This window comes from Triturus cristatus, chromosome 6 (genome assembly GCF_964204655.1).
Source record: "Triturus cristatus chromosome 6, aTriCri1.1, whole genome shotgun sequence".
Classification (NCBI taxonomy): domain Eukaryota; kingdom Metazoa; phylum Chordata; class Amphibia; order Caudata; family Salamandridae; genus Triturus; species Triturus cristatus.
Window position 1 is genome coordinate 99017658 of NC_140589.1, and position 14924 is coordinate 99032581.

Here is a 14924-nt window from a genome sequence, read left to right on the forward strand (position 1 = left end):
TCTTTAGCCCCTGGCCTGGGACTCACCCTCACTTGCTGAGGCGTGAAATTCTGCATACCAACTTTGCACAGAAGGTATGTTTGTGGTTGTTTGGGGATGGGTGGGAGGTCAAGAGCAGGGAAAAGCAGGTCTCCTTCACTACTAGACTCCTCTTCTATGCCTCCCTGCCGTTCACTCACTCTGTCTTTGTTTCATTCTCTCCTTCCACAACACTCCTTCTCACTCACTCGCTCTATCACTTGTATTTTTGCCCTTGCTCTGCATTCTATAGTGGAAACATCTCTTGAATGAAGCATCTGAAAATGACGTGACATAAAATTTAAAACCTCCTTATTGGAAACCTAAAACATCACAAGACTTAATGTAACCCATTTCTTTCATAAAAAAGATTTTTAAAGTACCCCACAAAACAAATATAAAACACCACGAGTGCTAGAAGAATATTACATTAACGTTAAAGATAGAATAGGGCAAATGCATTTGCAGTTGAAACTGAAGTTTGGTACTTATTCAGATATTATTTACATTGCCAATTTTTAGCTGAGATTCTAAAGGAACTGAGAGAGAAAATGGAATTCAAGTTTTGTCAGAAGTGGGATTCGAACCCACGCCTCCAGGAGAGACTGCGGCCTTAACGCAGCGCCTTAGACCACTCGGCCATCCTGACCCCATACTGCTTTTTCATCTAAAGGGTGAGAAAGATATTAGGAACCAAAAAATGCACAGAGCTTAGGCCAATAGTGGCTAGAGCAAGAAAAAAACTCACTGCACTCTTCCAAGAAGACAATCCTATAAGCCACTGCGAGGGAAATGATCATATTTCTCAAGAAAAAAATTAGAGTAAACACAGGACTGTCAGAAGTGGGATTTGAACCCACGCCTCCAGAGGAGACTGCGACCTGAACGCAGCGCCTTAGACCACTCGGCCATCCTGACTTGCTTTCCCAGCATCTTCCAGAGGCCAGACAGCCATGCAGGTGAGGTACTGAAAAGGAATGCCCTCAATTTATTTATCCTATTATATGCACTTCCAACAGATCTTTGAACAATCTGTACAGAGCAGGACCTATGGAGAACTCTTTAGAACTTTGAGGCGAACAAAGAGAAAGTGCTATTCACCAGCCACTTGAACGGCTCAAAGCTGCTTTGAAATTGAGACAATAGCCACCTCTTGGCTGGCTAAAGCAATTTCAACAAGGGATCTCAAAGTCACAACATAGGGTGGAGTATGCAAATTTAAGCAGCCCCTGATCAAAGCCCTAAGGAAATTGCTGTAAGTGTGCTGGAGTCCAGTTGTCTACCAGATGCATGGCATTCTTCCAAATTTGCAGGGCCCGTCTGGCCAGTGCATACAAGAGCATGACTATTCCAGATGACCTCTTACATGGGTCCTATGCTCATTTGGTAAGGATTGCGCTTTGTCAGCAAGACGTTATAGAACCTAAATATATGAGAAACCCCATCTCTCTTGACAAGAGGAGAACGGAATAACGTGCCAAGTGAAGACCAACAGATGCAACTTCCATCAGATGTTAACCTGATAAAGGAGATTAAATCTCCAAAAGGCATGTCAGAAGTGGGATTCGAACCCACGCCTCCAAAGGAGACTGTGGCCTAAACACAGCGCCTTAGACCTCTCGGCCATCCTGACAGTATAGGCTTTTAAGAAATGAATAAAAGTTACTCAGAAACGTCTACCTCCATGCAAGCCTGAAATAATTTAAACCTTCAAACACAAGGTGCAACTTTATGCACAGGACAATAAACACAGAAGAACACATACGAAAGCACTTTATTTCACAGGTATACAGTTTTCATGCTTTTAGAACACCACATACCTCTCACCAGCTATTTAGGGTCCTGTATCCGACTCACAACATTTCCTTGCCTGCGACCTCTCTCTCTACACAAACAACTACAGCACAGGAAGTAGGAAGGCAATAGGTGGGGCAGTTTATGCAAATTTATGCTGCCAATGTGCCTTGCAGATTCATGCAGGATTTCTAGATCCTTGCTGGATACAAGAGAGTAGGCCTTGTTCCAGATAAACTATCCCTAGCAGGGAAAGTCTGAGCACAGGCACTCTTTTGCTCTTTAGCCCCTGGCCTGGGACTCACCCTCACTTGCTGAGGCGTGAAAATCTGCATACCAACTTTGCACAGAAGGTATGTTTGTGGTTGTTTGGGGATGGGTGGGAGGTCAAGAGCAGGGAAAAGCAGGTCTCCTGCACTACTAGACTCCTCTTCTATGCCTCCCTGCCATTCACTCACTCTGTCTTTGTTTCATTCTCTCCTTCCACAACACTCCTTCTCACTCACTCGCTCTATCACTTGTATTTTTGCCCTTGCTCTGCATTCTATAGTGGAAACATCTCTTGAATGAAGCATCTGAAAATGACGTGACATAAAATTTAAAACCTCCTTATTGTAAACCTAAAACATCACAAGACTTAATGTAACCCATTTCTTTCATAAAAAAGATTTTTAAAGTACCCCACAAAACAAATATAAAACACCACGAGTGCTAGAAGAATATTACATTAACGTTAAAGATAGAATAGGGCAAATGCATTTGCAGTTGAAACTGAAGTTTGGTACTTATTCAGATATTATTTACATTGCCAATTTTTAGCTGAGATTCTAAAGGAACTGAGAGAGAAAATGGAATTCAAGTTTTGTCAGAAGTGGGATTTGAACCCACGCCTCCAGGAGAGACTGCGGCCTTAACGCAGCGCCTTAGACAACTCGGCCATCCTGACCCCATGCTGCTTTTTCATCTAAAGGGTGAGAAAGATATTAGGAACCAAAAAATGCACAGAGCTTAGGCCAATAGTGGCTAGAGCAAGAAAAAAACTCACTGCACTCTTCCAAGAAGACAATCCTATAAGCCACTGCGAGGGAAATGATCATATTTCTCAAGAAAAAAATTAGAGTATACACAGGACTGTCAGAAGTGGGATTTGAACCCACACCTCCAGAGGAGACTGCGACCTGAACGCAGCGCCTTAGACCACTCGGCCATCCTGACTTGCTTTCCCAGCATCTTCCAGAGGCCAGACAGCCATGCAGGTGAGGTACTGAAAAGGAATGCCCTCAATTTATTTATCCTATTATATGCACTTCCAACAGATCTTTGAACAATCTGTACAGAGCAGGACCTATGGAGAACTCTTTAGAACTTTGAGGCGAACAAAGAGAAAGTGCTATTCACCAGCCACTTGAACGGCTCAAAGCTGCTTTGAAATTGAGACAATAGCCACCTCTTGGCTGGCTAAAGCAATTTCAACAAGGGATCTCAAAGTCACAACATAGGGTGGAGTATGCAAATTTAAGCAGCCCCTGATCAAAGCCCTAAGGAAATTGCTGTAAGTGTGCTGGAGTCCAGTTGTCTACCAGATGCATGGCATTCTTCCAAATTTGCAGGGCCCGTCTGGCCAGGGCATACAAGAGCATGACTCTGCCAGATGACCTCTTACATGGGTCCTATGCTCATTTGGTAAGGATTGCGCTTTGTCAGCAAGACGTTATAGAACCTAAATATATGAGAAACCCCATCTCTCTTGACAAGAGGAGAACGGAATAACGTGCCAAGTGAAGACCAACAGATGCAACTTCCATCAGATGTTAACCTGATAAAGGAGATTAAATCTCCAAAAGGCATGTCAGAAGTGGGATTCGAACCCACGCCTCCAAAGGAGACTGTGGCCTAAACACAGCGCCTTAGACCTCTCGGCCATCCTGACAGTATAGGCTTTTAAGAAATGAATAAAAGTTACTCAGAAACGTCTACCTCCATGCAAGCCTGAAATAATTTAAACCTTCAAACACAAGGTGCAACTTTATGCACAGGACAATAAACACAGAAGAACACATACGAAAGCACTTTATTTCACAGGTATACAGTTTTCATGCTTTTAGAACACCACATACCTCTCACCAGCTATTTAGGGTCCTGTATCCGACTCACAACATTTCCTTGCCTGCGACCTCTCTCTCTACACAAACAACTACAGCACAGGAAGTAGGAAGGCAATAGGTGGGGCAGTTTATGCAAATTTATGCTGCCAATGTGCCTTGCAGATTCATGCAGGATTTCTAGATCCTTGCTGGATACAAGAGAGTAGGCCTTGTTCCAGATAAACTATCCCTAGCAGGGAAAGTCTGAGCACAGGCACTCTTTTGCTCTTTAGCCCCTGGCCTGGGACTCACCCTCACTTGCTGAGGCGTGAAATTCTGCATACCAACTTTGCACAGAAGGTATGTTTGTGGTTGTTTGGGGATGGGTGGGAGGTCAAGAGCAGGGAAAAGCAGGTCTCCTTCACTACTAGACTACTCTTCTATGCCTCCCTGCCGTTCACTCACTCTGTCTTTGTTTCATTCTGTCCTTCCACAACACTCCTTCTCACTCACTCGCTCTATCACTTGTATTTTTGCCCTTGCTCTGCATTCTATAGTGGAAACATCTCTTGAAAGAAGCATCTGAAAATGACGTGACATAAAATTTAAAACCTCCTTATTGGAAACCTAAAACATCACAAGACTTAATGTAACCCATTTCTTTCATAAAAAAGATTTTTAAAGTACCCCACAAAAGAAATATAAAACACCACGAGTGCTAGAAGAATATTACATTAACGTTAAAGATAGAATAGGGCAAATGCCTTTGCAGTTGAAACTGAAGTTTGGTACTTATTCAGATATTATTTACATTGCCAATTTTTAGCTGAGATTCTAAAGGAACTGAGAGAGAAAATGGAATTCAAGTTTTGTCAGAAGTGGGATTCGAACCCACGCCTCCAGGAGAGACTGCGGCCTTAACGCAGCGCCTTAGACCACTCGGCCATCCTGACCCCATGGTGCTTTTTCATCTAAAGCGTGAGAAAGATATTAGGAACCAAAAAATGCACAGAGCTTAGGCCAATAGTGGCTAGAGCAAGAAAAAAACTCACTGCACTCTTCCAAGAAGACAATCCTATAAGCCACTGCGAGGGAAATGATCATATTTCTCAAGAAAAAAATTAGAGTAAACACAGGACTGTCAGAAGTGGGATTTGAACCCACGCCTCCAGAGGAGACTGCGACCTGAACGCAGCGCCTTAGACAACTCGGCCATCCTGACTTGCTTTCCCAGCATCTTCCAGAGGCCAGACAGCCATGCAGGTGAGGTACTGAAAAGGAATGCCCTCAATTTATTTATCCTATTATATGCACTTCCAACAGATCTTTGAACAATCTGTACAGAGCAGGACCTATGGAGAACTCTTTAGAACTTTGAGGCAAACAAAGAGAAAGTGCTATTCACCAGCCACTTGAACGGCTCAAAGCTGCTTTGAAATTGAGACAATAGCCACCTCTTGGCTGGCTAAAGCAATTTCAACAAGGGATCTCAAAGTCACAACATAGGGTGGAGTATGCAAATTTAAGCAGCCCCTGATCAAAGCCCTGAGGAGATTGCTGTAAGTGTGCTGGAGTCCAGTTGTCTACCAGATGAATGGCATTCTTCCAAATTTGCAGGGCCCGTCTGGCCAGGGCATACAAGAGTATGACTCTTCCAGATGACCTCTTACATGGGTCCTATGCTCATTTGGTAAGGATTGCGCTTTGTCAGCAAGACGTTATAGAACCTAAATATATGAGAAACCCCATCTCTCTTGACAAGAGGAGAACGGAATAACGTGCCAAGTGAAGACCAACAGATGCAACTTCCATCAGATGTTAACCTGATAAAGGAGATTAAATCTCCAAAAGGCATGTCAGAAGTGGGATTCGAACCCACGCCTCCAAAGGAGACTGTGGCCTAAACACAGCGCCTTAGACCTCTCGGCCATCCTGACAGTATAGGCTTTTAATAAATGAATAAAAGTTACTCAGAAACGTCTACCTCCATGCAAGCCTGAAATAATTTAAACCTTCAAACACAAGGTGCAACTTTATGCACAGGACAATAAACACAGAAGAACACATACGAAAGCACTTTATTTCACAGGTATACAGTTTTCATGCTTTTAGAACACCACATACCTCTCACCAGCTATTTAGGGTCCTGTATCCGACTCACAACATTTCCTTGCCTGCGACCTCTCTCTCTACACAAACAACTACAGCACAGGAAGTAGGAAGGCAATAGGTGGGGCAGTTTATGCAAATTTATGCTGCCAATGTGCCTTGCAGATTCATGCAGGATTTCTAGATCCTTGCTGGATACAAGAGAGTAGGCCTTGTTCCAGATAAACTATCCCTAGCAGGGAAAGTCTGAGCACAGGCACTCTTTTGCTCTTTAGCCCCTGGCCTGGGACTCACCCTCACTTGCTGAGGCGTGAAATTCTGCATACCAACTTTGCACAGAAGGTATGTTTGTGGTTGTTTGGGGATGGGTGGGAGGTCAAGAGCAGGGAAAAGCAGGTCTCCTTCACTACTAGACTACTCTTCTATGCCTCCCTGCCGTTCACTCACTCTGTCTTTGTTTCATTCTGTCCTTCCACAACACTCCTTCTCACTCACTCGCTCTATCACTTGTATTTTTGCCCTTGCTCTGCATTCTATAGTGGAAACATCTCTTGAAAGAAGCATCTGAAAATGACGTGACATAAAATTTAAAACCTCCTTATTGGAAACCTAAAACATCACAAGACTTAATGTAACCCATTTCTTTCATAAAAAAGATTTTTAAAGTACCCCACAAAAGAAATATAAAACACCACGAGTGCTAGAAGAATATTACATTAACGTTAAAGATAGAATAGGGCAAATGCCTTTGCAGTTGAAACTGAAGTTTGGTACTTATTCAGATATTATTTACATTGCCAATTTTTAGCTGAGATTCTAAAGGAACTGAGAGAGAAAATGGAATTAAAGTTTTGTCAGAAGTGGGATTCGAACCCACGCCTCCAGGAGAGACTGCGGCCTTAAGGCAGCGCCTTAGACCACTCGGCCATCCTGACCCCATGGTGCTTTTTCATCTAAAGCGTGAGAAAGATATTAGGAACCAAAAAATGCACAGAGCTTAGGCCAATAGTGGCTAGAGCAAGAAAAAAACTCACTGCACTCTTCCAAGAAGACAATCCTATAAGCCACTGCGAGGGAAATTATCATATTTCTCAAGAAAAAAATTAGAGTAAACACAGGACTGTCAGAAGTGGGATTTGAACCCACGCCTCCAGAGGAGACTGCGACCTGAACGCAGCGCCTTAGACCACTCGGCCATCCTGACTTGCTTTCCCAGCATCTTCCAGAGGCCAGACAGCCATGCAGGTGAGGTACTGAAAAGGAATGCCCTCAATTTATTTATCCTATTATATGCACTTCCAACAGATCTTTGAACAATCTGTACAGAGCAGGACCTATGGAGAACTCTTTAGAACTTTGAGGCAAACAAAGAGAAAGTGCTATTCACCAGCCACTTGAACGGCTCAAAGCTGCTTTGAAATTGAGACAATAGCCACCTCTTGGCTGGCTAAAGCAATTTCAACAAGGGATCTCAAAGTCACAACATAGGGTGGAGTATGCAAATTTAAGCAGCCCCTGATCAAAGCCCTGAGGAGATTGCTGTAAGTGTGCTGGAGTCCAGTTGTCTACCAGATGAATGGCATTCTTCCAAATTTGCAGGGCCCGTCTGGCCAGGGCATACAAGAGTATGACTCTTCCAGATGACCTCTTACATGGGTCCTATGCTCATTTGGTAAGGATTGCGCTTTGTCAGCAAGACGTTATAGAACCTAAATATATGAGAAACCCCATCTCTCTTGACAAGAGGAGAACGGAATAACGTGCCAAGTGAAGACCAACAGATGCAACTTCCATCAGATGTTAACCTGATAAAGGAGATTAAATCTCCAAAAGGCATGTCAGAAGTGGGATTCGAACCCACGCCTCCAAAGGAGACTGTGGCCTAAACACAGCGCCTTAGACCTCTCGGCCATCCTGACAGTATAGGCTTTTAATAAATGAATAAAAGTTACTCAGAAACGTCTACCTCCATGCAAGCCTGAAATAATTTAAACCTTCAAACACAAGGTGCAACTTTATGCACAGGACAATAAACACAGAAGAACACATACGAAAGCACTTTATTTCACAGGTATACAGTTTTCATGCTTTTAGAACACCACATACCTCTCACCAGCTATTTAGGGTCCTGTATCCGACTCACAACATTTCCTTGCCTGCGACCTCTCTCTCTACACAAACAACTACAGCACAGGAAGTAGGAAGGCAATAGGTGGGGCAGTTTATGCAAATTTATGCTGCCAATGTGCCTTGCAGATTCATGCAGGATTTCTAGATCCTTGCTGGATACAAGAGAGTAGGCCTTGTTCCAGATAAACTATCCCTAGCAGGGAAAGTCTGAGCACAGGCACTCTTTTGCTCTTTAGCCCCTGGCCTGGGACTCACCCTCACTTGCTGAGGCGTGAAATTCTGCATACCAACTTTGCACAGAAGGTATGTTTGTGGTTGTTTGGGGATGGGTGGGAGGTCAAGAGCAGGGAAAAGCAGGTCTCCTTCACTACTAGACTCCTCTTCTATGCCTCCCTGCCATTCACTCACTCTGTCTTTGTTTCATTCTCTCCTTCCACAACACTCCTTCTCACTCACTCGCTCTATCACTTGTATTTTTGCCCTTGCTCTGCATTCTATAGTGGAAACATCTCTTGAATGAAGCATCTGAAAATGACGTGACATAAAATTTAAAACCTCCTTATTGGAAACCTAAAACATCACAAGACTTAATGTAACCCATTTCTTTCATAAAAAAGATTTTTAAAGTACCCCACAAAACAAATATAAAACACCACGAGTGCTAGAAGAATATTACATTAACGTTAAAGATAGAATAGGGCAAATGCATTTGCAGTTGAAACTGAAGTTTGGTACTTATTCAGATATTATTTGCAGTTGAAACTGAAGTTTGGTACTTATTCAGATATTATTTACATTGCCAATTTTTAGCTGAGATTCTAAAGGAACTGAGAGAGAAAATGGAATTCAAGTTTTGTCAGAAGTGGGATTCAAACCCACGCCTCCAGGAGAGACTGCGGCCTTAACGCAGCGCCTTAGACCACTCGGCCATCCTGACCCCATGCTGCATTTTCATCTAAAGGGTGAGAAAGATATTAGGAACCAAAAAATGCACAGAGCTTAGGCCAATAGTGGCTAGAGCAAGAAAAAAACTCACTGCACTCTTCCAAGAAGACAATCCTATAAGCCACTGCGAGGGAAATGATCATATTTCTCAAGAAAAAAATTAGAGTAAACAGAGGACTGTCAGAAGTGGGATTTGAACCCACGCCTCCAGAGGAGACCGCGACCTGAACGCAGCGCCTTAGACCACTCGGCCATACTGACTTGCTTTCCCAGCATCTTCCAGAGGCCAGACAGCAATGCAGGTGAGGTACTGAAAAGGAATGCCCTCAATTTATTTATCCTATTATATGCACTTCCAACAGATCTTTGAACAATCTGTACAGAGCAGGACCTATGGAGAACTCTTTAGAACTTTGAGGCGAACAAAGAGAAAGTGCTATTCACCAGCCACTTGAACGGCTCAAAGCTGCTTTGAAATTGAGACAATAGCCACCTCTTGGCTGGCTAAAGCAATTTCAACAAGGGATCTCAAAGTCACAACATAGGGTGGAGTATGCAAATTTAAGCAGCCCCTGATCAAAGCCCTGAGGAAATTGCTGTAAGTGTGCTGGAGTCCAGTTGTCTACCAGATGAATGGCATTCTTCCAAATTTGCTGGGCCCGTCTGGCCAGGGCATACAAGAGCATGACTCTTCCAGATGACCTCTTACATGGGTCCTATGCTCATTTGGTAAGGATTGCGCTTTGTCAGCAAGACGTTATAGAACCTAAATATATGAGAAACCCCATCTCTCTTGACAAGAGGAGAACGGAATAACGTGCCAAGTGAAGACCAACAGATGCAACTTCCATCAGATGTTAACCTGATAAAGGAGATTAAATCTCCAAAAGGCATGTCAGAAGTGGGATTCGAACCCACGCCTCCAAAGGAGACTGTGGCCTAAACACAGCGCCTTAGACCTCTCGGCCATCCTGACAGTATATGATTTTAAGAAATGAATAAAAGTTACTCAGAAACGTCTACCTCAATGCAAGCCTGAAATAATTTAAACCTTCAAACACAAGGTGCAACTTTATGCACAGGACAATAAACACAGAAGAACACATACGAAAGCACTTTATTTCACAGGTATACAGTTTTCATGCTTTTAGAACACCACATACCTCTCACCAGCTAATTAGGGTCCTGTATCCGACTCACAACATTTCCTTGCCTGCGACCTCTCTCTCTACACAAACAACTACAGCACAGGAAGTAGGAAGGCAATAGGTGGGGCAGTTTATGCAAATTTATGCTGCCAATGTGCCTTGCAGATTCATGCAGGATTTCTAGATCCTTGCTGGATACAAGAGAGTAGGCCTTGTTCCAGATAAACTATCCCTAGCAGGGAAAGTCTGAGCACAGGCACTCTTTTGCTCTTTAGCCCCTGGCCTGGGACTCACCCTCACTTGCTGAGGCGTGAAATTCTGCATACCAACTTTGCACAGAAGGTATGTTTGTGGTTGTTTGGGGATGGGTGGGAGGTCAAGAGCAGGGAAAAGCAGGTCTCCTTCACTACTAGACTCCTCTTCTATGCCTCCCTGCCATTCACTCACTCTGTCTTTGTTTCATTCTCTCCTTCCACAACACTCCTTCTCACTCACTCGCTCTATCACTTGTATTTTTGCCCGTGCTCTGCATTCTATAGTGGAAACATCTCTTGAATGAAGCATCTGAAAATGACGTGACATAAAGTTTAAAACCTCCTTATTGTAAACCTAAAACATCACAAGACTTAATGTAACCCATTTCTTTCATAAAAAAGATTTTTAAAGTACCCCACAAAACAAATATAAAACACCACGAGTGCTAGAAGAATATTACATTAACGTTAAAGATAGAATAGGGCAAATGCATTTGCAGTTGAAACTGAAGTTTGGTACTTATTCAGATATTATTTACATTGCCAATTTTTAGCTGAGATTCTAAAGGAACTGAGAGAGAAAATGGAATTGAAGTTTTGTCAGAAGTGGGATTCGAACCCACGCCTCCAGGAGAGACTGCGGCCTTAACGCAGCGCCTTAGACCACTCGGCCATCATGACCCCATGGTGCTTTTTCATCTAAAGGGTGAGAAAGATATTAGGAACCAAAAAATGCACAGAGCTTAGGCCAATAGTGGCTAGAGCAAGAAAAAAACTCACTGCACTCTTCCAAGAAGACAATCCTATAAGCCACTGCGAGGGAAATGATCATATTTCTCAAGAAAAAAATTAGAGTAAACACAGGACTGTCAGAAGTGGGATTTGAACCCACGCCTCCAGAGGAGACTGCGATCTGAACGCAGCGCCTTAGACCACTCGGCCATCCTGACTTGCTTTCCCAGCATCTTCCAGAGGCCAGACAGCCATGCAGGTGAGGTACTGAAAAGGAATGCCCTCAATTTATTTATCCTATTATATGCACTTCCAACAGATCTTTGAACAATCTGTACAGAGCAGGACCTATGGAGAACTCTTTAGAACTTTGAGGCAAACAAAGAGAAAGTGCTATTCACCAGCCACTTGAACGGCTCAAAGCTGCTTTGAAATTGAGACAATAGCCACCTCTTGGCTGGCTAAAGCAATTTCAACAAGGGATCTCAAAGTCACAACATAGGGTGGAGTATGCAAATTTAAGCAGCCCCTGATCAAAGCCCTGAGGAGATTGCTGTAAGTGTGCTGGAGTCCAGTTGTCTACCAGATGAATGGCATTCTTCCAAATTTGCAGGGCCCGTCTGGCCAGGGCATACAAGAGCATGACTCTTCCAGATGACCTCTTACATGGGTCCTATGCTCATTTGGTAAGGATTGCGTTTTGTCAGCAAGACGTTATAGAACCTAAATATATGAGAAACCCCATCTCTCTTGACAAGAGGAGAACGGAATAAAGTGCCAAGTGAAGACCAACAGATGCAACTTCCATCAGATGTTAACCTGATAAAGGAGATTAAATCTCCAAAAGGCATGTCAGAAGTGGGATTCGAACCCACGCCTCCAAAGGAGACTGTGGCCTAAACACAGCGCCTTAGACCTCTCGGCCATCCTGACAGTATAGGCTTTTAATAAATGAATAAAAGTTACTCAGAAACGTCTACCTCCATGCAAGCCTGAAATAATTTAAACCTTCAAACACAAGGTGCAACTTTATGCACAGGACAATAAACACAGAAGAACACATACGAAAGCACTTTATTTCACAGGTATACAGTTTTCATGCTTTTAGAACACCACATACCTCTCACCAGCTATTTAGGGTCCTGTATCCGACTCACAACATTTCCTTGCCTGCGACCTCTCTCTCTACACAAACAACTACAGCACAGGAAGTAGGAAGGCAATAGGTGGGGCAGTTTATGCAAATTTATGCTGCCAATGTGCCTTGCAGATTCATGCAGGATTTCTAGATCCTTGCTGGATACAAGAGAGTAGGCCTTGTTCCAGATAAACTATCCCTAGCAGGGAAAGTCTGAGCACAGGCACTCTTTTGCTCTTTAGCCCCTGGCCTGGGACTCACCCTCACTTGCTGAGGCATGAAATTCTGCATACCAACTTTGCACAGAAGGTATGTTTGTGGTTGTTTGGGGATGGGTGGGAGGTCAAGAGCAGGGAAAAGCAGGTCTCCTTCACTACTAGACTACTCTTCTATGCCTCCCTGCCGTTCACTCACTCTGTCTTTGTTTCATTCTCTCCTTCCACAACACTCCTTCTCACTCACTCGCTCTATCACTTGTATTTTTGCCCTTGCTCTGCATTCTATAGTGGAAACATCTCTTGAATGAAGCATCTGAAAATGACGTGACATAAAATTTAAAACCTCCTTATTGGAAACCTAAAACATCACAAGACTTAATGTAACCCATTTCTTTCATAAAAAAGATTTTTAAAGTACCCCACAAAAGAAATATAAAACACCACGAGTGCTAGAAGAATATTACATTAACTTTAAAGATAGAATAGGGCAAATGCATTTGCAGTTGAAACTGAAGTTTGGTACTTATTCAGATATTATTTACATTGCCAATTTTTAGCTGAGATTCTAAAGGAACTGAGAGAGAAAATGGAATTCAAGTTTTGTCAGAAGTGGGATTCAAACCCACGCCTCCAGGAGAGACTGCGGCCTTAACGCAGCGCCTTAGACCACTCGGCCATCCTGACCCCATGGTGCTTTTTCATCTAAAGGGTGAGAAAGATATTAGGAACCAAAAAATGCACAGAGCTTAGGCCAATAGTGGCTAGAGCAAGAAAAAAACTCACTGCACTCTTCCAAGAAGACAATCCTATAAGCCACTGCGAGGGAAATGATCATATTTCTCAAGAAAAAAATTAGAGTAAACACAGGACTGTCAGAAGTGGGATTTGAACCCACGCCTCCAGAGGAGACTGCGACCTGAACGCAGCGCCTTAGACCACTCGGCCATCCTGACTTGCTTTCCCAGCATCTTCCAGAGGCCAGACAGCCATGCAGGTGAGGTACTGAAAAGGAATGCCCTCAATTTATTTATCCTATTATATGCACTTCCAACAGATCTTTGAACAATCTGTACAGAGCAGGACCTATGGAGAACTCTTTAGAACTTTGAGGCAAACAAAGAGAAAGTGCTATTCACCAGCCACTTGAACGGCTCAAAGCTGCTTTGAAATTGAGACAATAGCCACCTCTTGGCTGGCTAAAGCAATTTCAACAAGGGATCTCAAAGTCACAACATAGGGTGGAGTATGCAAATTTAAGCAGCCCCTGATCAAAGCCCTGAGGAAATTGCTGTAAGTGTGCTGGAGTCCAGTTGTCTACCAGATGAATGGCATTCTTCCAAATTTGCTGGGCCCATCTGGCCAGGGCATACAAGAGCATGACTCTTCCAGATGACCTCTTACATGGGTCCTATGCTCATTTGGTAAGGATTGCGCTTTGTCAGCAAGACGTTATAGAACCTAAATATATGAGAAACCCCATCTCTCTTGACAAGAGGAGAACGGAATAACGTGCCAAGTGAAGACCAACAGATGCAACTTCCATCAGATGTTAACCTGATAAAGGAGATTAAATCTCCAAAAGGCATGTCAGAAGTGGGATTCGAACCCACGCCTCCAAAGGAGACTGTGGCCTAAACACAGCGCCTTAGACCTCTCGGCCATCCTGACAGTATATGCTTTTAAGAAATGAATAAAAGTTACTCAGAAACGTCTACCTCAATGCAAGCCTGAAATAATTTAAACCTTCAAACACAAGGTGCAACTTTATGCACAGGACAATAAACACAGAAGAACACATACGAAAGCACTTTATCTCACAGGTATACAGTTTTCATGCTTTTAGAACACCACATACCTCTCACCAGCTATTTAGGGTCCTGTATCCGACTCACAACATTTCCTTGCCTGCGACCTCTCTCTCTACACAAACAACTACAGCACAGGAAGTAGGAAGGCAATAGGTGGGGCAGTTTATGCAAATTTATGCTGCCAATGTGCCTTGCAGATTCATGCAGGATTTCTAGATCCTTGCTGGATACAAGAGAGTAGGCCTTGTTCCAGATAAACTATCCCTAGCAGGGAAAGTCTGAGCACAGGCACTCTTTTGCTCTTTAGCCCCTGGCCTGGGACTCACCCTCACTTGCTGAGGCGTGAAATTCTGCATACCAACTTTGCACAGAAGGTATGTTTGTGGTTGTTTGAGGATGGGTGGGAGGTCAAGAGCAGGGAAAAGCAGGTCTCCTTCACTACTAGACTCCTCTTCTATGCCTCCCTGCCATTCACTCACTCTGTCTTTGTTTCATTCTCTCCTTCCACAATACTCCTTCTCACTCACTCGCTCTATCACTTGTATT

The 14924-nt window shown here is 43.4% G+C and overlaps 16 non-coding genes across 16 annotated transcripts; all 16 read right to left on the bottom strand.

The window, feature by feature from the left end:
- Positions 1-584: 584 nt before the first annotated feature.
- TRNAL-AAG (transfer RNA leucine (anticodon AAG)) lies at positions 585-667 on the bottom strand. Its single transcript has one exon. It is a non-coding gene; the product is annotated as a tRNA-Leu (tRNA).
- A 186-nt stretch (positions 668-853) lies between these two features.
- Positions 854-936, bottom strand: TRNAL-CAG (transfer RNA leucine (anticodon CAG)). The gene has a single exon. It is a non-coding gene; the product is annotated as a tRNA-Leu (tRNA).
- Positions 937-1568: 632 nt separating this feature from the next.
- On the bottom strand, positions 1569-1651 carry TRNAL-UAG (transfer RNA leucine (anticodon UAG)). The gene has a single exon. It is a non-coding gene; the product is annotated as a tRNA-Leu (tRNA).
- Positions 1652-2944: 1293 nt separating this feature from the next.
- On the bottom strand, positions 2945-3027 carry TRNAL-CAG (transfer RNA leucine (anticodon CAG)). Its single transcript has one exon. It is a non-coding gene; the product is annotated as a tRNA-Leu (tRNA).
- Positions 3028-3659: 632 nt separating this feature from the next.
- Positions 3660-3742, bottom strand: TRNAL-UAG (transfer RNA leucine (anticodon UAG)). The gene has a single exon. It is a non-coding gene; the product is annotated as a tRNA-Leu (tRNA).
- Positions 3743-4766: 1024 nt separating this feature from the next.
- Positions 4767-4849, bottom strand: TRNAL-AAG (transfer RNA leucine (anticodon AAG)). Its single transcript has one exon. It is a non-coding gene; the product is annotated as a tRNA-Leu (tRNA).
- A 901-nt stretch (positions 4850-5750) lies between these two features.
- Positions 5751-5833, bottom strand: TRNAL-UAG (transfer RNA leucine (anticodon UAG)). The gene has a single exon. It is a non-coding gene; the product is annotated as a tRNA-Leu (tRNA).
- A 1293-nt stretch (positions 5834-7126) lies between these two features.
- Positions 7127-7209, bottom strand: TRNAL-CAG (transfer RNA leucine (anticodon CAG)). Its single transcript has one exon. It is a non-coding gene; the product is annotated as a tRNA-Leu (tRNA).
- Positions 7210-7841: 632 nt separating this feature from the next.
- TRNAL-UAG (transfer RNA leucine (anticodon UAG)) lies at positions 7842-7924 on the bottom strand. The gene has a single exon. It is a non-coding gene; the product is annotated as a tRNA-Leu (tRNA).
- A 1065-nt stretch (positions 7925-8989) lies between these two features.
- On the bottom strand, positions 8990-9072 carry TRNAL-AAG (transfer RNA leucine (anticodon AAG)). Its single transcript has one exon. It is a non-coding gene; the product is annotated as a tRNA-Leu (tRNA).
- A 901-nt stretch (positions 9073-9973) lies between these two features.
- TRNAL-UAG (transfer RNA leucine (anticodon UAG)) lies at positions 9974-10056 on the bottom strand. The gene has a single exon. It is a non-coding gene; the product is annotated as a tRNA-Leu (tRNA).
- A 1293-nt stretch (positions 10057-11349) lies between these two features.
- On the bottom strand, positions 11350-11432 carry TRNAL-CAG (transfer RNA leucine (anticodon CAG)). Its single transcript has one exon. It is a non-coding gene; the product is annotated as a tRNA-Leu (tRNA).
- Positions 11433-12064: 632 nt separating this feature from the next.
- TRNAL-UAG (transfer RNA leucine (anticodon UAG)) lies at positions 12065-12147 on the bottom strand. The gene has a single exon. It is a non-coding gene; the product is annotated as a tRNA-Leu (tRNA).
- Positions 12148-13171: 1024 nt separating this feature from the next.
- TRNAL-AAG (transfer RNA leucine (anticodon AAG)) lies at positions 13172-13254 on the bottom strand. Its single transcript has one exon. It is a non-coding gene; the product is annotated as a tRNA-Leu (tRNA).
- Positions 13255-13440: 186 nt separating this feature from the next.
- TRNAL-CAG (transfer RNA leucine (anticodon CAG)) lies at positions 13441-13523 on the bottom strand. Its single transcript has one exon. It is a non-coding gene; the product is annotated as a tRNA-Leu (tRNA).
- A 632-nt stretch (positions 13524-14155) lies between these two features.
- TRNAL-UAG (transfer RNA leucine (anticodon UAG)) lies at positions 14156-14238 on the bottom strand. Its single transcript has one exon. It is a non-coding gene; the product is annotated as a tRNA-Leu (tRNA).
- Positions 14239-14924: the final 686 nt, after the last annotated feature.